The sequence below is a fragment of the Mirounga angustirostris genome, unplaced genomic scaffold (assembly GCF_029215605.1).
Source record: "Mirounga angustirostris isolate CCGP_5_RB_7025 unplaced genomic scaffold, mMirAng1.0.hap1 SCAF_3, whole genome shotgun sequence".
Lineage (NCBI taxonomy): Eukaryota > Metazoa > Chordata > Mammalia > Carnivora > Phocidae > Mirounga > Mirounga angustirostris.
The window spans coordinates 67,844,945-67,871,854 of NW_026991711.1; the positions used below are offsets into that span (position 1 = coordinate 67,844,945).

Sequence of the window (26,910 nt, forward strand, 5' to 3'; positions counted from 1 at the left end):
TGAGGTTGGGTTACCACCTGGAATGGGCCCGAGTGCACTTTTGCTACCCGTTCCTTCAGCTGCATGGTGCTGACCTTGGGGTACCAGCTTTGCCAGTCCCTAGACACGTCAAATGCTTGCAGGACACTCTGCTTCTTGATGGCTTTGGACGAATCTCTTTCCAACTAGGAGGCATAGGCAAGGCTTCATGCTGCTGGCAGTACTAGTCAAAAACCCAAAGACCAGAAAACAAAAAAAATCTCAAAGCCCACCATAGGATAAATGAGTATACAATACATATCAGCTATTCCATTTGAATAATTACATATACGGTGGTTTTCCTTTTCACTGAGCTCTTGAATAAGGTGAGACTAACAGTTTTTATTCATCTCTTGAGGGTTTTAATGAGATTTAAAGGCTCTATTATCTATTCTTAGCTCTAAAACTCACATCAAAATCAGTCTGTCGTTTGATAACAATCAGCAGATCAAATTAACAAATTCTCAGACTCTGATAGGATTTTAATTTATCTTTAAAGTCATCTTTAAATTGTGGAAGCAAACCAGTTTCTCCTCTGGAAAATTCACTAAAGGCGAGCTTGTCAGACTGTGTCTATTTTGAGTAACATTAGAAGGTTTCTGAAAGGTACATCTGAGCTATATAATGTGCAAGATAAATTTAGATTTTTACATATAAAAATATATCCACATCCCTACTGCTTATGGCCTTTTTTGATAAGCACTTCTGTGCTCCCTATTACCCACAGGGTGAAATCCAGAAACCTTGTCTGGCCATCAAATTCCTAAGCAGGCTAACTGTCACTTCCCGCCCCACCCCCTCCTGCACTACCAGACAGACCTCACTTCACTCCCTCCCTCTGATCAAGACACTTCCCTCCTCAAGGGCTTACTCAGGCCCCATGCAGGAGACCCTGAACCTGCAGTTGAACCCCTACTTGGTCACTTGACCACTTCACTCTCAGCATCACTTTTTTCCTTAAGTACAAAGCAGGAGGAATGAGCTGCAGTGATATACATAGAATGTTTAGTGCAGAACTTGGCACACATTAGGTGCTCTTGAAAGTGTTAGTTCCTTTTAAGGTCTTTATCTCATAATCTAACAAAACGCTATTTTTGACCCAGCCCAAATTCCATCTCGGTGAAAATTTCCCTTGAGATCTCAGCTGGAATTAATCATTCATTTACAGATGAAGAAATTGGGTAAAGCGGAGATAAAGCAAATTGCTCTGAGCTTCATAACTGGTGAGTGGGAGACTACAGATTCCAACCTAGTTGTCTGACTCTAGAGTCTGTATGTTTTTTATTTTGTTTTTTAGGACAACCTAGGATTTTTTTTAAAGAGCTTTATTGAGATACAATTTATGTGCCACACAATTCACCCACTTACAGTGTATAATTCAGTAGTTTTTCGTATATTCACAGAATTGTACAACCACCACCAAAGTCAATTTGAGAACATTTTCATCACCCCAGAAAGAAACCCCACAGCCATTAGCAGTCACTCCCCCACTTCCACCTCAATCCCACCCTCTAGCCCCTGGCCACCACTAATCTACTTTTTGTCTCTGGATTTGCCTATTCTGGATATTTCATATAAATGGGATCATATGCTCTGTGGTCCTTTGTGACTGGTTACTCTCTCACCATAATGCTTTTAAGGTTCATACATATTGTGGCATGTATCAGTACTTCACTTCTATTTATTTGTACAAAATATTCCATTGTATGGGTATATTACATTAAGTTTATTCATCAGTGTATGAACACTGGATTCTTCCCACTTGTTGACTATCATAACTAATGTTATTAAGAATATTCATTTACACATTTTTGTGTGAACATATGTTTTTATTTCTCTTAGGTACCTATTTGGAATTGCTGGGTCATATAGTAATTCTGTGTTAAACTTTTTAAGGAACTGCCAAACTGTTTTCCAAAGTGGTAGAATGCACCAGTTTAAGTTCCCAGCAACAATGAACGAGAATTTCTCCACTTCCTCACCAACATATTATCTGTCTTTTTTATTATAGTCATCCTAGTGGGTATGAAGTAGCAGTATCTCATTTTGGTTTTGATTTGCATTTCCCCAACTACTGATGATGTTGAACATTTTCCACATGTTTATTGGTCATGTATCTATCTTCCTGGAAGAAATGTCTGTTAAATCTTTTTTTTTTTTTTTTTTAAGATTTATAAAGCCCATTTTAAAATTGAATTGTCTTTTTAAAAGTGTTGGATGGGGGCGGCTAGGTGGCTCAGTCGGTTAAGTGGCTGCCTTCGGCTCAGGTTATGATCCTAAGGTCCTGGGATTGAGTCCCATATTGGGCTCCCTGCTCAGTGGGGAGCCTACTTCTCCCTCTGCTTGCTGCTCCCCCTGCTTGTGCTGTCTCTCTGTCAAATAAATAAAATCTTAAAAAAAACTAAAAGTGTTGAATGGTAGGAGTTTTAAAATATATCGTATACAAGCCCTTATCAGATACATGATTTGCAAATATTTTCTCCCATTCTATTTTTCACTTTCCTAATGATGTCCTTTGAAGTACAAACTTTTTAAAATTTGATAAATTGAAATGTATCAATTTTTCCCTTTTTTACTTACGTTTTTGATGTTGTATGTAAGTAACCCTTTCCTAGCCAAACCTAGTTCATGAAAATTTACTCCTATGTTTCCTTATAAAATTCTTGTAGTGTTGGGCGCCTGGGTGGCTCAGATGGTTAAGCGTCTGCCTTCGGCTCAGGTCATGATCCCAGGGTCCTGGGATCGAGTCCCGCATTGAGCTCCCTGCTCCTTGGGAGCCTGCTTCTCTCTCTCTCTCTCTCTCTCTGTCTCTCATGAATAAATAAATAAAATCTTTTTAAAAAAATAAAATAAATAAAAAATAAAATAAAATAAAATTCTTGTAGTGTTAGCACTTACATTTAGGTCTGTGATCACTTGGAATTAATTTTGTGTGTGGTCTAAGGAGGGAGTCTGACTTTGTTCTTTGCACGTGGATGTCCAGTTGTTCCAGCATCGTTTGTTGAAAAGAGTATCCTTTCCTGCCCTGAATTGACACCCTTATTGAAAAAGAGCTTGTGTATTTGATTTCAGTATTATGCTGCCTCCATCTTTTCCACACCCTACCAATCAGATCCACTCATCCTTTTCAAACTACATTTTCTTCCTCAGTCACATCATGCTCTTCACACTTCCCTGCTTCTCCACATCCTTCCACTCTGTCTGGAATATTAGCTCCAGATCTTGTCTGCCTGCCAAACTCTTGCTATCCTTAAGAGCAGGTCAAATGGAATATACTTTGTCTAGTTTTTATGGCTTTACCCCCTGCATATTATTTAGTCTTTTTAAATGTTTTACTTTTCATACTAGATCATTATCTCCTATTGACAATTCCTCTGCTTTTTTTAAGACTCTCGTTCTCTTTCTCCAAGCACCTGGCACAGTGTCTTGAGCACATAGTAGACACTGTAGATATAAATCTGTTGAATTGAATTAATGAAAATGGCCTTGGCCAGGAATTTAGAGCCTATCAGAAGTCCAGGAAGATCCTAAAGAAATCAAGTATCCAATAAATATAAAAGTTAATAAAAATGGAAACTGCAACCCACAGCAAAAACATTATTTTCTTTCATGCTTCTGATAAATTTCCTGCAGACTTATCATTGCTGTATCACTGTTCAGAACAGAGAAGCTGGTGACAATTTTACAAGCTGATAAAATGTTCTGTGAGCTAATGCACTTTTCTAATGTAGCTTATAGACTGCATTACTGAGAATATTTTAAAATCAATTTTGCTAACGCCTATCTCTCGCTTAGTTTTTATAGCGTATTTAAAGAAGATTAAGAATGTTTCAGTTGCCAATCCACAGCCACTTTCAATGCATATGCTTTTGGCCCTTATTTTTAAAGATAATTGATTTATAAATGTGTTTATGAAGCCAACATTATACACAAATGTCTGAAACTGAGGACTATGGAATGCACAGCAAATAGAAAATAACAATAAAATGAGAGTGGGCATTTCTCCAAAGGCCGGTTCCAACAAGAAAACAGAACATAGAACATTTTTATTTCTCCTTGTAAATTTTTTCTCTAACTGATTTTTTCAAATTGTAGTGAAACAATATAAAGACATATAAAGTAACAGTTAATCATCTCCCCTTCCATTCCCATTGCCACTGCTAAGCAACCACTTTTGATAGGTAAGTTTTTGTTCAAATATTCTCTTTTCTTTTAAAAACATTTACGTACCTATAAACATGTCTCAGGTGTCTATTGCTGCATAACAAACTACCACAAAAGAGATGGGTGGGCTTATTGTTAGCTGTCTTTGCAGACGTTGGTACCCCAACATTCATACCTAGAAGTTGGGTGCTTTGTTTGATCTATATGAAATAGAAGCAAAATAATACACTACTATAAAACTTGTCTTCTTAATATAGTATAGGCATACTCATAGATCACAAAGGTCTAATTCTAGCTATCTTGCTCTAATTTTTTATGCATATTACCCACATACATATGTATACTCTCAGTAAACTTTTTCTGTCTTCTTTTTTTTAGTTGCATTTTAGTAATCCCTTTTTCCTTACCTTCCCCCATAGCGCCCTCTCTGCTTCACCCACATAAGATAACCTTTGTTGAGAACTGGATGTGTTTCTTTTCAGACTTTTTTATTTAATGGTTTGTGTCATTGTCTAACAAAAATGAAGTCATACTATGCTTCTTTCGTGCACCGTTTTTTCTTCTCATTCAAAACCTTGTCATTCAAACTCTAATCAAGTCAATTGGCATAGAAAGGAAGAGAGAGATAGAGAAAGAAATTACCTTTCTTTGCTTTGTTCCTTCCCCCCTCTTTCTTTCATACTTACATTCCTTTAAAAAAAATTTTTAAATTAAACTTTTTATTTTGAGATAATTATAGATTCACATACAGTTGTAAGAAATAACATAGAGAGCTTCCATGTACCCTTTCTCCAGTTTCCCCCAATGGTAACATCTTGCAAAACAATGGTACACTATCACAACCAGGATATTTGACATTGATAGAGTCAAAATAGAAAATATTTCCATCACTACAAAGGTCACTAATGTTCTTTTTATAACTACACCCATTTCCCTCTCAACACCACCCTCCTTCATCTCTGGCAACCAGTAAGTTTTTAATTTTTTCTATAATTTTGTCATTTCAAGAATGTTATATAAATGGAATTCAACAGTATGTAACGTCTTGGCTTGACTCTATTCACTCATCATAATTCCTGGAGATTTATCCAGGTTGTTTGTGTGTCAATAGTTCATTTCTTTGTGTTGTTGAGTAGCACTTCATGATATGGATTTACTATATATCACGAATAATGCTGCTATAAATATTCATATACAGGTTTTTACGTGACCATAAGTTTTTGTTTTTCTGAATAAATGCCCAGGAGGACAATTGCTGGGTTGTACAGTAGTTCCATGTTTGGATTTTTAAAGAAACTTCCAAAATGCTTTTGAGAGTGGCTGTATCATTTTGTACTCCCACCAGTAATGTATGAGTGATAGGGTTTCTCTGCATATCCTCATTAGCATTTGCTGGCTTCAGTTTTTTGTTTTTGTTTTGTTTTGTTTTAAAGCCATTTTGATAGGTGTGTTGTAATATATCTCATTGTGGCTTTAAGTACATATATCCTTAATGGTTAACAATGTTGAAATTTTTTCATATACTTATTTATCATCTGTATATACTCTTTGGTGAAATGAGTTTTCATGGATTTTGCTATTTCCTTTTTTCATTGTGGAGTTTTGAGAATTCCCTATATACTCTAGATACTAGTCTTTTGTCAGATATGTGGTTTGAAAATATTTTCTCTTAGTCTATAGTGTGCTCTTAATCCTCTCCACATGAGTGTCACAGAGAAAGAGTTTTTAATTTTGATGCAGATTGTTAAATTTAATGATCTTTTCAAAGAACCAGACTTTATTGGTTTTCTTTGTTTTTTTTTTGTTTTCAATTTCATTGATTGCTGCTCTTATTTTTATTTCCTTTCTTCTCCTTACTTTGGGTTGATTTTGCCCCATTTTTTCCAGATTCAGAGATATGATCTTAGATTACTGACTTGAGATAGTTCCTCTTCTGTAATATACATGTAATGCTACAAATATACAGCCCCTCACCATTAGCTGTGTCCCCCAAATTTTGATACATTGTATTATCATTTTCATTTAGTTAATGCAGTTTTCTTTCCCTTGAGACTTCCTCTTTGACCCATGGATTGTTTACAAGTGTATTGTTTAGTTTCCAAGTATTTGAAAATTTCTGTTTACTGTCTGCTATTGATTTTTAGTTTGATTTCATTGTGATCAGAGAACATATTCTGTATTATTTCAATTGTTAAAAATTTGTTGAGGCTTGTTTTATGGTGCAGGCTATGATCTCTCTTGGTATATGTCATATGAGCACTTGAAAAGAATATGTTTTCTGTTGCTATTTGGGTGAAATGTTGATTGTACCATATTAGTCGATGCTGTCATTGAGTGATTCCATACCCTTTCTGATTTTCTATACAGTTGTTCTATCAATTGTTGGGAAAGAGGTGTTAAAGTCTCCAGCTATAATTACACATTTATTTCTCCTTTCAGTTCTATTAGAGTTTGCTTCACATATTTTGAAGCTCTGTTTGTTGGCACATACTTGTTTAGGATTACTACACTGATTGGTGAATTTACTCTTTTATATCCATTTAATGTCCCTCTCTCTCTGGTAGTTTTCTTTACACTGTATCATATTTTATTTGATATTAATATGGCTACTCCTGCTTTTTTGATTAATGTTTGCATAATATATCTTTTTTATTCTTTTATTTTCAAATTGCTCATGTCATATTTGAAGTGAGTTTCTGCCACTTAATTCTGCCAATTTCTGTCTTTTAATTGATACACTTAGACCATTTACATTTAATATAACTATTAATGTGTTAGGTCTTAATTGTGCCATTTTAAATTTTGTTTTCTAACTTCTGTGTTTTTCATTTCTATTTTCTTTTTCCTGCCTTATTATGTGTTACTTAAACAATTTTAGAATTTTATTTTTATCTTAGTGTTTTTGAGTGTATCTTCTTGGATAGCCTTTTTAATCATTGCTTTAGTTACTATATCACCTATACATAACTTCTCACAGTTTGCTGGTGTTATTTTACTGGTTCAAATAAATCATAAAATACTTACCTCCCAATGCATCCCTTTACTCTCCCCCATTTGAAATATAATTGTCTTAAATATTCTCTCAATATACATTTGCAACCACATCGGACAGTGGCACAATTTTTGCTTCAACTATCAATATAATTGAGAAGATTTAAGAAGAGAAGGAAAGCCTATTGTAATTACCCTTATTTTTGCTTACCATGTTCTTCCTTCCTTCTTTTATTGTTTTGCTTTTGTTTAGAGAACTTCCTTTAGCTATTGTTTTCGGGTACGTCTGCCAGCAACAAGTTCTCTTACTTCTCCTTTGTTTGAAAATGTCTTGATTTCTCTTCATTTCTGAGGAATACTTATACTGGATATAGGATTCTAGGTTGACAGTTTTTTTTTTTCCACACTTAAAAAATGTGATGTCATTTTTTTTCTGGACTCCATGATTTCTAATGGGAAATAAGATGTCATTTGAATTGCTGTTTCCCTAAGATAAGAAGTCCTTTCTTCTTTTTTCACTGCTTTCAAGATTTTTGTTTTGTCTTGAATTTTTAGATTTTGTTCTTCTCTTTTAGTTTTCACTCTTGGTATAGATTTCTTTGATTTTGGGGTTTACTTAGCTTCTTGAACCTATAGATTTATGTCTTCCAAATTTGGGGGGTTTTCAGCAATTTTTTTTTTTTTTAGTATTTTTTCAATTCTACCCTCTTTCTTCTATCCTTCCAGGACTCTGATGTTGGAGCTTTTTCTTTTTTTAAGATTTATTTATTTATTTGAGAGAGAGAGAGAGCACTAGCATGGGGGGAGGAACAGAGAGAGAGGGAGAAGCAGACTCCCTGCTGAGCAGGGAGCCCCATGTAGGGCTCGATCCTGAGACCCTGAAATCATGACCTGAGTAGAAGGCAGACACCCAACTGACTGAGCCACCCAGGTGGCCCTTGAAGCTTTTGTTTAGAGATCCCTGAGGCTTTTTTTTTTTTAAGTAATATTCTCTCTGTTTTTAGATGGATAATTGTTATTTTTCTGTTTTGCCATTCACGTAGTGTTCACTACAGTTTCTTTTCCTCAGTCCACTCCACCCTACTGTAAAGTCCATCTATTTAGTTTTCTATTTCAGTTGTTGTGTTCGTCAGTTCTAAAATTTACATTTGGCTCTACATTATACTATTTCTTTTTTTTTTATTTTTATGTTAATCACCATACATTACATCATTAGTTTTTGATGTAGTGTTCCATGATTCATTGTTTGCCTATAACACCTAGTGCTCCGTGCAGAACGTGCCCTCTTTAATACCCATCACCAGGCTAACCCATCCTCCCACTCCCCTCCCCTCTAGAACCCTCAGTTTGTTTTTCAGAGTCCATCGTCTCTCATGGTTCATCTCCCCCTCCGATTCCCCCCCTTCATTCTTCCCGTCCTGCCATCTTCTTTTTTTTTTTTTTTAACATATATTATTTGTTTCAGAGGTACAGATCTGTGATTCAACAGTCTTGCACAATGCACAGCACTCACCATAGCATATACCCTCCCCAATGTCTATCACCCAGCCACCCCATCCCTCCCACCCCCCACCACTCCAGCAACCCTCATACTATTTCTTTGTGGAGAGTTTCTATCCCTTTGTTGAAGTTCTCTATATTCTATTTGTTTTAAGCTTATTTGTAATTCCTTTTTGAAGCATTTTTATAGTAACTGCTTTAAAATCTTTGTAAAATAATTCTTTCTGTCATCTCATTGTTGGCATCTGTTGATTGTCTCTCACTCAGTGTGAGATCTTCCTGGATCTTGGTATGACAAGTGAATTTCAGTCAAAATATGGACATTTGGGGTATTAAATTATGAAACTCTGCATCTTATTTAAACCCTCTGTTTTAGCTGGCTTCTTCAGACACTGCTCAAACTAGGAAAGGTGGGGGGCACCTTGTTATAGCTTAGTGGGCATAGAAATCCAGATTCTTCATTTGGCCTTCATTGACACCTGGGGGTGGGGTTGAGAGGTGGCTCCTTATTATTTCTGGATAAGGATAGAAGTTCTGGCTCTCCACTAGGCCTCTACTAATCCATTCCTGGCTGGGAGTGGTAAGAATGCTTTGCTACTGCTCCCAGCTAGCCTCTACTAACACCATGGCATGTGAGTACCCTCCTTACCAATGGGCAGTAGTAAAAGTGCCTACTCTCCTCTGGGTCTCTTCCAACACCACCCTGTGGGGAGGGGAAGAGACACAAGGCACATTATTACTGACAAGTGATGATGAAAATCTAAACTCCCTACCTACTCTGCCTCTTCTGACACCATCCCTGGCAGGGAGTGTTGGGTACCTTATTAAAGTCTGGTGAGGGTAGGTGTCCTTGTTTAGCCTTTGCTGATTTGGGGGGTGGAGGGGACACAGTTTTGTTTTGTTTTGTTTTTTCCTGTGCTGTTTGGCTGCAGTAGAGTAATTATTTTCTAAAATTTCCTGTCTAACTAGGCTCTCCCTTTCATGCTTCTTTGGCTAGAGAGAGCTGGCTTTTGTTGGGCCTTTTTTGGTCTGCACCCAATGGTGTTTCCAGGTTACCAGCTTTTCCAGCAGTCTGGGAAAAGTGAGGCATAAAGAAAACCCCAGGGAATTAACTACATTTAGGTCCTGAGGTCCTTAGCTGGTCTTCCTTCTGCCTTTCAGAAGCTGCTTGTATTTGTTTTATATATAATGTCCAGAGTTATCAGTTGTATTTAGCAGGATAAATTAGGGAATGTGTATCTACTCTCTCTTGCAGGAAGCAGTTTTCTTTCTTTCTTTCTTTCATTTTACATTCTGTACAGTATTCCCTGTTGTGAATGTGCCACAGTTCAGCTATTCCCCTACTGGTGAATATTGCCACTAAGAAAATACTGCAATTTTTATATTAGTACCTGTATCCTAACATATTACTGTATTTATTTCTAAGGTATAGATTCCAAGGAGTGAGGTCGTAGGATGTGTATTTTAAATTATAGTAGCTATTACCACATCACTTTATCAGTTCACCTTTCCACCAGCAATATATTTATAAACCCTTTCTCCCACATTTCTATTAACAATAGTCATTATTGACCTTATTGTATTTTTTCCAGTAATAGAAGCACAAAGTGATATCTTACTTTATGTTGTCTTTATTCCATATTTTCATGTATTTATTGACTATTTAAAATCAGTTCTCTGTTATTTCTCCCATCATAGCTATTATGCTTTTCTCCCATTGGGTTATTAGTCTTTTTTAACCATCAATTTGTAAGAACTCTGAAGTTATAGACCCTTTATGTGTCATCTGCCTTATAAATCATTTTTTTCAAATATATAAATTGTCTATTGACCCCGCTTCTGATTTTTTAATATGATTCTTTTAATTTTGCATATGATTTTTTATAATTTTTATATAGTTGGAAATGTTTACAATTTCTTCTATCAGGCTTATTATTATCATAATCAACAGCATGATATGTCCACTTTGCAAATGTTTTCTCTGAGTATCTGTTCTTTTTTATCCAGTAACTACTTGCTCTGAGTAGGGCCTGGTTTGGTTCAATTAAACCTAAAATCTTCAGTCCATTTGGTTTATTGAAACTAAAATCTTTCACTCTTTCAGGCAAATAAAACCTACAGTAATTAGTATCTTGCGGGAAAATAACTAATTTTATCTTTCTCCCTAATATTTATACTATTTTATTTTTCTGTCTTAATTGCAATTTCTGATAGCAGAAATCCCTGACTATATCCTGATTTGACTGAAATGGCTTAAATGTGTTTCATTTTTTGAATGAATTTCCTGTTAAGTTTTGATAGTTTTTATCAAATTTTAATTATTTTTATTACCATTATTTTACTTAGAATTTTTATGTAATGGCTGCATAATCTTATTTAATGAAATGACCTTTTCATGTGTATTAAAGTATTTATTTCTTTTTTTTTTTAGTTCAAATCATTCCTGCATTCCTAGAAGTGATTTCACTGGTCATAGTATATTATGATTATTATGTTAATATTAACATTCTTTTTGAAATAATTTCCAGCTTACAAGAAATTTGTAAAAATACTCCAAAAAAACCCTGTATGCTCTTTGACTCAATTTACCTATATAACCATTACCCAAACTTAACCAATTTTTAACATTTTATCATTTTTAAGACATTTTGCCCCATTTACTTTATCATTTACACTCTGGTTAACTCATTTTTTGTTTTTGATAACCTAAGCAAATACATGTATACTTTCTTATTTCTTCTTTTTTTCCCACAGAAGTTAGCCTTCTGTTTATTCTTTTTTGCATTTTTCTTGTATCACTTAACAGTATATCCTGGGGAATACTCCTTATCAATTAAAGAAGATTCTTTATTTTTTTAAATAGTTGCATTGCACTCCCTCGTATGCATGGACCATGGTTTTACCAACCTGTCTCCTATGTCTGAGCCTTTAGATAGTTTCCAACATTTTGCAAATACAAATAATGCTGAAAAGCATAATCTTACACATTTGTATTTTCATATTGCAAGGATATGTAAAGGATGAATTCTAGAAGTGTGATTGCTTGGCCAAAAAGCTTACATCTGTTTGCAGTCACACCAGCAATATATCAAAGTGCTTGTTTCCCTTAGCCTCACCATTTAATATAATATCAGGCTTTTAATTTTGCCAGTTTGGTAGGTTAAAATGATATTTTAGTATACTTTAAATTTAGATTTCTCTTATTATGAGTGAAGATGAGCATCCTGTCATATGTATAATGGCCGTTTTGTGTTTTGTGTGTGAATTGTTGTTCATGTGCTTTGCCCATTTTCCTGTCATTTGTTTATCTTTTTCTACCCTCAAATTTTGAAAGTTTTATACATATTTGGGAATATTAGCCTTTATACACATTGCCAATATTTTCTCCTGGTTTGTCATTGGTCTTTTACCTTTGCTTCTACAGTTTTGCTATACAGAGGTTTGTTTTATTTGTGATATTTTGCTTTCTTTGGGTTGAATTTATCAATCTTTTCATATTGCCCCTGGACTTGAGTCAAAGGTAGGAAGGTAACTTTCCCCACACCTAGGTTATAATGTAATTCACTCATGTTTTCTTCTTGTTTTTATATGCTTTCCTTTGTTTTCTTTTTTTTTTTTAATGTAGGGTATTACTATTTTAATATATTGCTGGATTTTTTTTTTAAGATTTTATTTATTTGAGAGAGAGAGAATGAGAGACAGAGAGCATGAGAGGGAGGAGGGTCAGAGGGAGAAGGAGACTCCCTGCTGAGCAGGAAGCCCTCTGTGGGACTCGATCCCGGGACTCCAGGATCATGACCTGAGCTGAAGGCAGTCACTTAACCAACTGAGCCACCCGGGCGCCCCTTATATTGCTGGATATTTGCTAATTTTTTAATTTCAGAATCTTGTACGTATCATAATTGGGATTAATTCCAATTTTCTATATATTGAGCTATCTTTAGTATAAAGTTATCCTGATTATATAATATAAATTAGGGTTATTTCTAACTTTTTCATGATAAAACTTAATTTAAATACCATTGCAATGATCTTGTTTTATAATTAACCAGAACTTGAGGGATATTCACTCACCTTTTCCTTCTGTTTTATAGCAAATGTTCTGTTTAACTTTTCTTTTGTTGTGGGTCATTTGGCAATTTTCATTTTCTTAATAAATCATTCATTCTTGAACATTTTCAAATTTGTTGTCATAGATTTGTGTGTAGAGAGTTCTGCATGGTCAAAACCAATCAGATGCACCCTCTCTATAGATTATCTAATCTATTAAGAGAGAATGTTAGAATATTGTTTTTTAATATTAAATATTATGATTCTAATTTGTATTACAGTACTCCAGTATTATTTCTATAAGCTTCCACATAAATGGGAAAATCAAACTGTAGGCTTGTTGGTTTTATTTTACACAGTGCCATATAATTTGTTTTACTTAATAAACTAGTGGTTTTTGTTTCATGTAGGAACATTCTTAGTGTAATGTTTGCCTGTGGATTTTATGATATATTAGAAATTCTAATTATAGTAAATAAAATTATTAATTGAACATACTGTACCAGAGCAATTGTAGGAAATCAAGAAAATAGTGTCAAAAAACAAGATCTGTAATGTGCCTTTCTCTATTTCCTTCTTAGAGATCCAAATGTATAATTGATAGCCTCAGAAAAATAATTAGTTTCATTGATCATCATTATCATTTAGATTCAAAGAATACTAAAGGTGGAAAATAGATTAGAGATAATTAGTCCAACCTTTTCACCCTATGAGGGAGGAAATGGAAACCCTGACTAGATGCTCAGACTTAACCATCACGCATGAGTGATTCGTGGTAGGCCAAGAAGCCAGTTTGCCTGCCTCCTTCAGTGCTCTTGCTCAATTTCCCCTTTATGCTTAATGGGGAAGTACTTGAATGTTGGGTTTAGTGCAGATTTTTCCAGACTTCTACTTTCAGTCAGCATTCCCAAAGGGAACGATCCTTTAGGAAAACGAGTGTGTGCTTAGAAATTCAGAATTAAGCCTTGTGATGAAGTTATTTCTTCAGGATCCATTGGTAAAGCTCACTTGCCCATTGGAAGCCTAGCAGAAGAAACATATCTGTTGATCCTTGGCCTTCATTATTATCCTCATTGTTACCCTCTCCCATTGGAGATTTTTTCCAAAGATTTTCAGAGTCCTCAGATGACCTCCAATGAGTCTCTGTACTTACAAAACTGCATGAAGGGTATTATCATTTGGTGACAAAATTTTGCTGAGAATCAAATGTTGGATGTATGCATCTGTTCTTCTAGTGAAGCCTGAAGATTCTGAAGTGAAGCTGACCATACAGGTGGCGTCTTCAGGCATACAGGGGCCCATGGAATGACCTCAACCATTTGCCAATTGCTCTGTAAGACACCTACAACAATGCAAAATGCAAAATTGAACCAAGGAGTTTCAAAGCATCAATGAGGCTGGTTTAAAAAATAAACTGAGTAAAGAATAAAGAGAATGATCAAAATGATGATTCTTTATCAGACACTCATACAGTACTTCTTTATTTTTAAAAAATATTCTTTCCAAAGAAATCTATTTCTTTCTATGCCTGCTAAAGTCAAGAACTCTGTTAGCTTGTTTCTGATTGGGAGACTCTTCCCACCTTCGCTGTGCTCTTGCAAAACATCAACCTAGACATTGCTGAAGTGCACAGTGGAGCAACCTGCCAGGATGCCCAGGCCTTAGAAGGATCAAACAGAAGTCAACAGCAGAAATACATTTGAGGAGGGTGGGTGTCTCTGGAGAGTGGACAAGAGCTTAAATCCCAGTTAAAAGCATGGAATCTCAAGTGATCAGTCCACTTCTGGCAAATAAGAAAGGAAAGGGGGAGAAATATACCAAGGGGGGTAGAAACAGTCTTTGTTTGCTTGCTATCTGTCATATTTATGCCTTTTATTCTGGAGAATGGTTCCTATTTCCACTGACGGAAACTAGCTCTGTTAGGGAATTTTCTAAAGGTAATTAAAAAGCTGTGATTGTTAATTAACATATGTTATTTCTAATAAATTCTAATGTTATACCAATGATATAATAAATCTTGCATCTTGCTTTGTTCCAATATTCAGAGGAATTCAAATATTTCAAGTCAGAGATATTACCATGAAATAGATGGAGCCAAAGATATTGTAGAGGTAGGACTAGCAAATTAAAGAGCTTCTCTTTTTAAAAACTTTGTTAATGAATCATGGAACACTACATCTAAAACTAATGATGTAATGTATGGGGATTAACATAACAATAAAAATTAAAAAAAAACTTTGTTAAACACTAAACACATTTGAGACGATTTTGATACTCAGAGCAGCTGGATTGGGGGAGGCATGGTTAGGAAGAAATGTCAAATTTCTAGAAGTTGTGAAGAAAATGAACCACATTCTTCCTCGAGCTGGTGACACAATGTCCTGCTGATGTTTTGGGTTGGGGTTGGAAGTTATCACCTCCTGCACTGTCCCATATTGAGCACAGACTATGGAGGCTCTCTGCCAGAGGACTGAAGTGTTTTGTGTGGATCTAGAAAAGGATGAGCACGCAGGGCAGTTCATGACTGCATTTTACCACACTGTGAGGATACTTGAAAAGACAAAGTTGAAATTATTTTGTTGAAAGAGTCTAGTTCTATTTTTTTTTTCTTTTTATTTATTTATTTGAGAGAGAGAATGAGATAGAGCATGAGAGGGGGGAGGGTCAGAGGGAGAAGCAGACTCCCCGCCGAGCAGAGACCCCGATGCGGGACTCGATCCCGGGACTCCAGGATCATGACCTGAGCCGAAGGCAGTCGCTTAACCAACTGAGCCACCCAGGCGTCCCGAGTCTAGTTCTATTTTAATGTAGGCAGTTGGTTTTAACCAACTCTCACAAGGGGTCCCCTTTTGTAAGGTAAGGCTCTTCTCCAACACAGAGAAGGTAGGAAGCCAAGCATTCTGGGTGGGTGCTGCAGGTGACAAGTCCTTCTTTGTTAACAGAAATAAGTGATTTTGGGAGTAGGAGATAAAGCCTGATGGCTGCAAAAGTTTGTAACCTTGGCCTTTTGGTTGGAAATGCATTTAGCATCCTAATTCTAATTCTCTTGAGATGTTATTCAGATCAGGCAAGATGTCCCCATTCTACATATTAGCCTCTTTGCTCTCAACATGACTTTTGAAGAAGAGGTTGTATAGCACCTGCTCTTCTCCATCTGCTCCCTACTTATTCTACTTATTCTATTTATTTGACCATTAACATCTTCCATGACACCAATAAAATGGAGGTAGTAGATTATCTTAGGAGACTTCCAATAAATCACCCGACAACTGCCTCACCTAGTCATATATCACAAGCATATTCCTACAATGGAGAGGCATAAATAGCTATTGATTTTTATTAAGCTTGCATTAAGCACTTAGGAGAAGACAACAATAAATTAGTAATCACCTCAGTATTTTTCAAGTTCAACTGAAGTGGCATTAGAGGAATTTTGAGATGCTGTATCAAATATACACTACATGGTGAAGGACACAGAGCAGTGAAGACAGAAAAAAGAGGACACTAAATGAGAAAAATGGGGAAAAATTAAACTATAAGGAAGATGTGCTGGGGAAAACTATGGCTCAGGGTTGACATTTGTGTATAACATAAAGGGAAGCTGAAATTATGGAGTGTCTCCCTTTCTTTGTAAGGTATTTGAACTTCCAGTTAAGACTGGTAAATAGAAATGACTAAATCTTATTCCCAGAAGGATGTTAGTGTGACCTGCCATGTTCTCAAACAAATTTGACAGTATTTAGTTAGGCAGGTACTCTGCTTACTTCCACTGCCCAAGCTCTGATACTCAGAGTGGAGAAAAACATAACTTCGTGTGCCAGGGCTTTTGTCCGCCAACAGAGGAGAAAAGGCAATAGAAAAATTTGCTTATTCCGTCCTCTGCCCCATAGAATCTATAATTCACTGAACAAGACCATTGTGATGCATAATGGGAAGGAGAAAACTTGCAACCTCTTTGCTCTCATTTTGTAATTCAAGGGTCGTCCTCTTTATTCTTTCACTCATGGTATAATGGTTAAGATTCTGGCACCACACTGTTTGAATTTGCACCGTGGTTCCATGCCATACCTGCTAGGTGACCTTGAGTAAGTTACTTGACATCTCTGTGCCCTCATATTATTGCACGACCAATCTCTAGAAATATTTCAACTTGGAAAACTCTGTACCCATTAAGCAACAGCTCTCCTTTTTCATTCCTTCCCAGCCCCTGGCAACCACCATTCTACTTTTTGTTGCTATGAATTTGACTACTCTTGGTATCTCATATGAGTGGAATCATACAGTGTTTGTCTTTTTGTTTCTGGCTTATTTCACTTGACATAACGTCCCCAAGTTTCATCCATATTCTAACATGTGTCTCGCAACTTCCTTCATTTTTAAAGCTGAATGTATATACCACATTGTGATTATCCATTTGCCTGCCAATGGATACTTGGGCTACTTCTACCTATTTCTTTAAAGTAGTTAAAATCTTAGACAAAGATAGGACCACACATGCCCTTGGAATGAAGTTGATTTTGTGCTCTTTTTAAACTTAAAAATTCAGCCTATTTCCTGGAGATAAATGATCTGCTCACGGCTATGTGATCCCCTCCCATTTTGTGTTTCTCCTCATCATATTGGTTGCACAACAATATGAATATACTTAACAGTACTGAACTTACACTTAGAAATAGTTAAGATGGTAAATTTTGTGTTATATATAATTTGCCACAATTAAAATTTTTAAATAAAAAAATAATAATGTAAATTTTGTGAGAATAGAGTAAGATTAAGGGGTATTTACTTTATTGTAGATTTGATGACTTTCTCCCATGACTTTGCAAGAAGAACTGCCACCTGCCATCCAGGCAGTTGAGGCAATGTTCCAGCAACCTCCAGATGCAAGCAGTCCCAAGAAGCTCCTGGCTGCACCTTGGGCCCTAGTGGAGAAATAACAAGGCTCACTTAAGCTCAGAGATAAAGATGCTAAAGACCCTCCGGGGAATATATGTAGTTTGTATGCTTTTAAAAATACCTGCCAGAGCACATACCCTCCCCAGTGTCTGTCACCCAGTCAGCCCATCCCTCCACCCCCAAAGCGCTGTGAATTGTGCAAGACTGTTGAATCTCAGATCTGTACCTATGAAACAAATAATGCAATCTATGTTAAGAAAAAAAAAAAAAAGAAGATAGCAGGAGGGGAAGAATGAAGGGGGGGAAATCGGAGGGGTAGACGAACCATGAGAGACGATGGACTCTGAAAAACAAACTGAGGGTTCTAGAGGGGAGGTGGGGGAGGATGGGTTAGCCTGGTGATGGGTATTAAAGAGGGCACGTTCTGCATGGAGCACTGGGTGTTATGCACAAACAATGAATCATGGAACACTACATCAAAAACTAATGATGTAATGTGTGGGGATTAACATAACAATAAAAAATTTAAAATAAAATAAAAAATAAAATAAAAATAAAAATACCTGCCACTACAAAGATCATAATTTCCACCTGAAATGACACATTTAAATAGTATTTTTCCACAATTATGATTAAACTCTTTCTACCCACTTTGCTTAGAAAAATGCTCTCACAATAGGGAGAGATGACAAAATAAAAACAAAAGCAAAAGTGCAAAAAGCCCAGGCAGTACTGGGCATGTGTTCCATTTCTGTTGGCGTCCTATCCTCGTGGTGCTTGAGCCTTTTTTACCCCTGACAGTTAGCCACCAACTGCATCACAGAACTCTCGGGCTTCTCTGTGACGGGGAGAGAGTGACCATGAACATAGCCTCAATAGGAAGGGAGCATGGTAACAGGACTTACCAGCAAACTGGAAGGAGGCCTGGGTGATGGAGAACAGCCCACTGCTCATCTGAGTTAGAATAAGCAGATTCAAAGACCAGGCATCTTTGGCCTTTGTAGCCAGAATGTAAGAAGTTATTCCGTAGGTGTTGTAGAGAATGGTTGTAACTGGCTCAAATTACACGGGAACCCATATTCTGAGCTGTGGTCTCAGAGAATAAGCTAGTACAACATTGCCTTCATTCAGCTTGATTGCCATGATTTCCTTCAAGTGATTCATATGTACGGTTGATGCTCATTATTCATGGATTCAATACTTGTGATTTCACTTATGTGCTGCCCCCAAAAGTTAATACTTGAGACACTTTTGTGGTCACTCATGGACATGCACAGAGCAAGGATACATATCCCCAACTGAGGTTGAACAAGAGGTTCTACTCTCTTGTTTCAGCTCTTTTTCTGTAAACGAGTGTCCTTCCTTTTCATGGTCTATTTAGTACCGTGTTTTCACATATTTGTGTTTTAATTGCTGATTTTAATGTTTAAAATGGCTATTATGTGTAGTGCCAAAGTGCTGCCTAGTGTTTCTAAGTGCAAGAAGGCTGTGATGTGCCTTTCAGAGAAAATATGTGTGTTAGATAAGCTCACTCAATCATGAGGGTTAGTGCTGTGAGCTATGAGTTCAAGTTAATGGATCAACAATATAGATTAAATAAGATGTCTTTAAATAGAAAACACATGCAAAAAAGATTATGTATTGATTGGTTGGTGAAAATGTTCTGACCAGAGGCTGACAAGAACTTAACCTCATATTTTCTCTAGAAGCAGGGGCTCAGTATTCACTAATTCAGTGTTACTTTATGGGACATAACTACCATGAATAATGAGAACTATTGTTTATCAACCTAGTTGAAAGCATAGCCCACATCTCTGTATTTATCATTCATTCAAAATATTTGTTATGCACACAAAACTATGGGACTGGAAGGCTGTCAAATTACTTAACAACACTTATATTAAATTTCTAAATCCATTGAGTTAAACCCAGGTCAGTCTGCCAGCAAATGCCTTACAAGGAGGACCATATTTAGATAAGTACCAGGATGTGGAAATTACAGAGCTTTCAACAATTCTCAGAGCAGAGATTGTGTCTTCTCTGGCCTCTATGGTAGTATTCTGAGCAGTGTGAACACAATGAGTATTTGCTGCATGAGCACCCTTGCATGTGGAGAATGAGGAGGTTTGATGAAGAGGTGGGACTGTCTTCTGCATATTCACAGTCTTCTCTCTTCCAGGCAGAGCTGGGAGCCCTCCCCACAACATGAATGGTCACACAAAGTATGACCAGAAGTAAACTCACTGAGATGGTGGTTCTCAGCTTACTTTCTGCCCTACGCGACCCAAGTGATATGATAACCCACTTGTCAGTAACAGTGGCTCATATGGGTACTAATGCTTAAGGAGGAGGTAGGATTGTATGCAGTGGTGGTGGGGTCGGGAGGAGTTGTCACAACTTCTTTGAGGCAAATGTAACTTGAAAAAGTCCCAGAGGTGATTTTGACATATTCCCTCCCCTCAGCAGGGTGTGACATTTCCTTCTCACATTTCTGTCTGGTGAGAGAACATGCTTTGTTATTTCACAAAATGTCCAATTCTAACTCGGTGCCCACGTTTGGTGTTTTCCTAGCTCTAGGTCTTACTTTACTGTTTAGAGTGACTTGTTCTTAGTCATGCCTTTAGGTAGCTTAAGGGACATATCTTAGATTCTCTCTCCGGATCACTACCTAGTCCCAAGTCACTACTCATGCATTGTAAACATCAGAAATACTCACTCCTGTATAAGATCATTATACCATTTCTGCTTATGGTCCGTGATTTCTTCTGTTAATATCGCGCTCTCTTTTTAAGTTGAATAACAGAACAGCATGTTACTTTGATCTTCCTTGTTTGTGGCAAAACACATCCTTTTTGGACTCTTGCCTTAAAAAAAAAAGACTTCAGTAGGATATAATATAGTTAAGAAAAGATTTATGTCAGCAGATAATCCAGTTCCTTCTTTGTTCTCTTTGAATCTGCTTCTTTTCAAGATGTCCTTTATAGTACCATAGCTCCTTTATCTGTATTCCAGTGGCCATTGAGACATTTTTCCCACTATCTATGAAAAACATATCTCATTATTATTTATTTCAGTTACAAAAAACCAATGATCATCAGCTTCTTTGCATATTACTGATCATCAATAACACTAGCTGTCAAACTCATTAAAGATGAAAGTTTGCTTATGTTCAAGAGGTCTAAAGAGAAACGTGTAATAGAATGTTCCTATTAATAGCACTTAGAGTAATAGAAGAATCCAAGGGAAAAAAAGGATAAAAGTTTTAACCAAGATTTATGGGGAAAATTGAACCACTGAGCTGGTACGATTTCCTTTCCTTATAGTAAATGAAGGTTAATGGTGTTTTGGTTCCCTTTATGAAATACTGTCTATGTTCATGAGTTCTAAAAGTATAGAGTAGAAAATAATAGTCTTTATCCTGTAGTTTGGTACCCAGTTGGACCAAAGATTTATTAAGAGATAACAACCTTAGGCAAGACGACTATTCATACAGTGATAGTGCTCTCTAATGGTGTCATGTTGGGGCACATATTTGAAGTCATGTCTAGGTTCATCCTCTTATTAATCACAATATTTATCATGAAATATCTATTTCTGGCCTATTTGATTTCTTATCAAAAAACCCCTGAATTCTATGAGCTAATGCAAGAAGTATATACTACCTCTTAAGTCTCCCTTAAGTATGTAGTGCCAAAATTATTTTTAATATTAGCATGGATATCCATGATGAAAAAGAATTTTTAGAGTAATTTATTCTCTTGCTTACTTACCAGGCATTCCGTTGGCCTTCACCCAAAATATTTTTGAAACAATTAGTTTGGAAAATCCATAACTCCCACATAATCATTCCTAAGTCTACACACAAATGAAATTTGCCATTATTATAACCAAGTATTTTTTTTTTTTGAACTATCACAATATGTAATGTGGCAAACCAACAAATCCCTATTTAAGGGAATCCAATTACATTGCTTTTATAAGTTATTTCATTTAGAAGATACGTCTTGATGTTTTGAGAGCTGAAATTTTTGTGCTGTGGTTCCCACTCTAATATCAGAGCAAAAGAACTATACAGCTTGTTTCTAAAGCAAACTGTGATTATAAACACGTGTGCAAAATATTGTAGGAGGAGGTGTACAATTTGATTGTAAGGGTGCTATCCACCCTCTAGCTACATATAATTTACAATTCCTATAATTCTCTAATATTTATTCAATTTATGAGAACATGGACTTCTCTGTACTATCAAGCCTATTATAGATTTTGATCACATGATCAAAAAGATCTGTCATTTGGCTATTCCAGTTTAATATTTCTAATCACAACTTGAAAAAGACATATAAATACTCACCAATCTTTGATGTTACAAAGCTGGGAAATATAGTAAAAGATTATAGAATTGTGATTCACAAATATTTTAATGTGTTGGAATAATGGACCTTAAACCAACAAGACGGAATTTAATAGGTATAAATATAAAAGCGTAAAAGCCATCAGTGGACCTCTATTGCTCTGAAAGATAATCAAATATTAGACTATGTAGTTGTTCAGGTTCTCCAAGAAATCAACATCAAAATGATATGAAATTTGCAAGGATTGTATTGAGGTGAAGGCCTATGAAGAAAAATGGGGAGGGAGCTGGGATAGGATTGGAGATTCATCCAACTGTGATGCAAATCTGACTCCTAGTAAAGGAGAGAAAGGAAGGCAAGTTAGGTGACAGTGTTTTTGACCTCCATGAAGTCTAACGAAAGTTCATCAAGGCCACTGGGGTGTTCTTGAGCCAAAATTGGCCTTCTGGAAAAAGACCTATGGCTCTCAGGAGCAAGCTGCCTTAGTAGGTCTGCTGCAATCAGTCATTAACTAGGAGCAGCCTATGGGAATCATGGCTTCAGTACAAATGAAGCAGTGCATTTCAGAGTGTGACAGCTGGGGCATATGTCAGTCAATGTCCCCGTAGTTGGAAATCTACAAAGTACATTCTCAAGGCATTCTCAAGACAAGTGCCTACTGTAATTTGGGTTTTCAAAATTCCATCCAAGTTTTTCTTAGAAAATATTACAAAAATATTTCTTAAATTAGTAATTCAAAACCAAGCAAGCCTGAGATCTAAAAGTGCAATCCTGTCTTAGGATTTCTAGTTTCAGAACAGTTACTACTCACAGAAAAGATGTTTATGAAAATAGAATTAGGGGCGCCTGGGTAGCTCAGTCGGTTAAGTGTCCAACTCTTGATTTTGGCTCAGGTCATGATCTCAGGGTTGTGGGATTGAGCCCAGTGTTGGGCTCCTTGCTCAGCGGAGAGTCTGCATTCTCTCTCTCTCCCTCAGCCCCTCTGCCCACCCCCTGCTCGTGCTCACTCTCTCTCTCTCAAATAAATTAAATCTTTCAAAAAAAAGAGAGAAAAAATAGAATTAAATTCTGGTCTTTGATGTGTGTGTGTGTGTGTGCACATGCATGTAATTATGGAATGATGCCTTTTTACACATTTGTTGTATTTTAAGGATCCATAGCCATCATTCTCCTTTTGATGCTTACACTGTCAACGTTTGCCAGTCGGAACTATTTTAATGTTGCCTCTGGGTCATTTCTTTTTAAATCAACTTTATTAAAGTATTATTTATTTATACTGAAATGCACCCATTTTAAGCTTACAGCTTGATGAGCTTTGACAAATATATCTCTCATATAATCACCATCACAATCAAGAAGAGCCATCATCCTAAAATTTGCCTTGTGCCACTTTGCAGTTATTGCCCCCCAGTTGCAGCCCCAGACAATCAATGATCTGCTTTCTTCCACTGTAATTCATTATACTTATTCAAGAATTTTATACAAGTAAAACCATATAGAATGTGCCCTTCTCTTAGTTCTTGCTTTTTTACATTCACATAACATTCTGGAGACTCCACTGTGTTTTTCCATCTATCAGAAGTCCATTCCTTTTTATTTTTTGACAAGTATTTCCTTCTGTGGATAACTGCAACTTGTTTATCCATTCACCCCTCAATGGACTTTTGAGTTTCTAGTTTGGGACTATTATGAATGAATCTCAGATCTGTACCTCTGAAACAAATAATGCAATATATGTTAAGAAAAAAAAAAATGAAGAAGAAGAAGGTAGCGGGAGGGGAAGAATGAAGCGGGGGAAATCGGAGGGGTAGACGAACCATGAGAGACGGTAGACTCTGAAAAACAAACTGAGGGTTCTAGAGGGGAGGGGGGTGGGAGGATGGGTTAACCTGGTGGTGGGTATTGAGGAGGGCACATTCTGCATGGAGCACTGGGTGTTGTGCACAAACAATGAATCATGGAACACTTCATCTAAAACTAATGATGTAATGTATGGGGATTAACATAAGAATAAAATTAAAAAAAATAAATAAATCTGCTATGAACATTCACATAAAAGTCTTTGCAAAGACATATGTTTGCATCTCTCCTGGGTAAATACCAAGGAATGGAACTGCTGAGTTAAATGGTTAAGCGTCTAAGAAAACTACCAGAGTACTTTCTAGAGTGCTTGTGCTATTTTACATCCTATCCAGCAGTGTGTAAGAGTTTTAATTGCTGCACATCATAACTAATACTTGTGCACAGTAGTATTTCATTGTGATTTTAATTTGCATTTTCCTGGTAGTAATGATACTGAGCATCTTTTAATGTGCTTAGTGACAGTTCGCATACCTTCTTTTGTGAAGTGCTTATTCAAATCATTTGTCCATTTTAAATTGGATTCTTGTCTTTTTAACTAATGAGATGAGTAGTTCTTTACATATTCTGGATATGAATCTTTGGATATATGTATCATAAATATTTTTCCACTTGAGGGATTGGTTTTCATTTTCTTAACAATGTGTTTTATTTAATGATGAAATTCAACTAAATTTCATACAGTCTATGTTTCTGTATCCTAAGGATCATTTTCCTACCATCAAAATCTTGATGATTTTATTTTATCTTGCCTTCTAAAAGTTTTATAGCTTTAGCTGTTTTTTAAATCAATTTTGTGAATGTTGTAAATTTCAAGGTTAATTTTTTTCCATATGGATATCAAATTGTACCAGGATGAATATGATGACTAATTGTTACAATAGGACAGACCTGAAGCTGACTGCAAAGCTGGTGAGGAACATCCCCCCTCCTCCTCAAAGGAGAGTCAGGAACAATCAGAGGAGTTATCGTGAGTCTACTTTCTAGTACTCAGCCCATAACCACCTCCTAAATCCTTCTCAATATCAGGCAATAAAGGGGAGAACCACTTTTTTGCCCGGTTGACCATACAATTTGGTCAACAATTTGCTATGTTTATCACTAAAATGGTCCAAAACTATGAAAGGTCTGAGCTTTTACCCTTCTTGCAAGATAACAACTTAGTCTGCCATAGTTTCAAGGATGTCAAGATGTGATTCCTGGGTCAGAGACAAAGAACTTTCTTACTCATGGGAGGAGCTGATGCGAGAGTCTCAGTATTTGCACTAGCTTCCTGAGCCCCAGTTTCGACAGGGCAGTATCTGCACATGCAGTACAGTGTGGTAAAGGAGGGGAACCCTGAGTTTAGGGAACTGGAATCTTTTATAACGTGAAATAAAGTTTGTCTGCCCTTTGTTCCTGAGAGAGACAGTATCTCTATCTTCCAAGGCAGTTTGCTATATAATCTGTGGGGGGAAAAAAAGTCCAGAAGAAATGCAGGCAGTACCTCTGGTTGCAAGGTATCTGGAAATGTGAACAACCAGTGGAGAATTGTCACTCATAATTAAGCTCCTGGTTGTTCTTTTATGGCTTCATGGAGTTTATTCTTATGCATCTCAGTTTAGTATTTTGCAACAGACTCAAGGACCCCTATGCAGATTCCTATAGTTTTTTGTCTGTGTAACTCCCTTCTCTCTGATTCTCTGTTCTGTAAATTCCAGTCATTTCAGCTTCCCTGAATTCTTATCTTCGTCTCCTCGATTTAATACGACTGTTGTGTTTTGCTGGTGTTCTGCCTCTTTGTGCCTTAATTCAGAAAGTGCTTCCAGACAGAAAGCCGAGGAAATTTTAGGGCTCACCTTATCTATTTACCTTCTCTCGGGGATCACAGTCCTATGCCATCTCTTTTATAATGTCTGAAACAATTATTTTGCACATTTTGCCGAATTTTGTATCCTTTACAATGGGATTACAAATCCAGTACCAGTTACCTCAGCATGATAAAAGCAATTATTTTGTACATTTTACCCAATTTTATATCCTTTACAATGGGATTACAAATCCAGTACCAGTACCAGAAATTTTTTTAAATTTTCAACAGTTTTTGAGACAGTCATTAAAAATAATTAGGCTTTAAGTTGCATATACGTAAAACTAAAATTAATCACAGACCTAAAATGGAACAGAATAAGGGAACACTTATACTGAAGCATGAAACACTTGTGAGGCAGAGATACAGTCTGAGACTGCCTTTCACGGAGGGTCAGTCTGTCCTCACTGAGGCCAGACAGGTGAATGAAGAGACAGGAGGGGAAACATTAGAGATGCCCCTGGAGGCTGCTCCCTCCCCCTTCTTTGAGAAGGCAATTCATCCAAACCTTTGGGAAAATGTCAGATTGATTTTTTTGATGTTGTTATGTACTTCATAGTAAATGTTTTAGTCTTGACCAGAAATGTCTCTTTCTCCACTACTAAGTCAGGGCCTGCGGTCTCATATTGGTTATGAAGAGTGGTAGCTTACTGCTAGTTATGGGCCTGGAGCCATCTCCTGGGCTAGACATATTGCACAGGTTCAGGCTTAATCTGGGGAAAAGTGGTTTCTGAACCCTCACTTATTTACGTCAGGACTGAATTCGTAGAATGGGAAAAAATGAGGGAAGAATCTGTCACTCGTTTTACCAAATCTTTTCTTCAAAATGAACAAAACGTCGCCAGCACAGTGAGCGTGCCCTGACTCATGTCTCATCTTTCGTATTTCATCCATCTTCCCATTTTATTTCCAGTCTGATAATGGTCCATCATTTCAACTCTTTCATTTCTTCATCTTATAAAACCAGTTGGTAGCCTTATAAATATATTAACCAAGAGTGGACCTAAGCTGCTTTCCAAATGTTGTCTTTATTCAGTAGATGACTGAATTCTTCAGGCCATGCTAATAATCTATTTTACCAGCACATACTTACAAAGCACTTAGTGTGTCCTTTTATATGACCAAGAGAAAATCCAGAGGTTGCTTCTTAACCTCTGACCTAAGACACCCCCTTTGCCTCTTCCATGATCACTTTCCTAAAAAACAAAGCTTTGCCAATCATGTCATCCA

General features: G+C 36.5%; 1 protein-coding gene and 1 long non-coding RNA gene across 5 annotated transcripts in view; one reads left to right on the forward strand and one right to left on the reverse strand.

Annotated features, from left to right (window-relative positions):
* STARD13 (StAR related lipid transfer domain containing 13) overlaps positions 1-26,910 on the forward strand; it is a 521,208-nt gene that overhangs the window by 212,732 nt on the left and 281,566 nt on the right. The gene's annotated exons all lie outside the window — the stretch shown is intronic.
* Positions 11,039-26,910, reverse strand: part of LOC123839644 (uncharacterized) — a 56,186-nt gene continuing 40,314 nt past the window's right edge. The window contains exons 3-5 of the long non-coding RNA XR_006789688.3: positions 20,336-20,483; positions 17,510-17,645; positions 11,039-14,065 (exon numbers count right to left, since the gene is read on the reverse strand). This is a non-coding gene — a long non-coding RNA (uncharacterized LOC123839644). The remainder of the gene's footprint in view (positions 14,066-17,509; positions 17,646-20,335; positions 20,484-26,910) is intronic.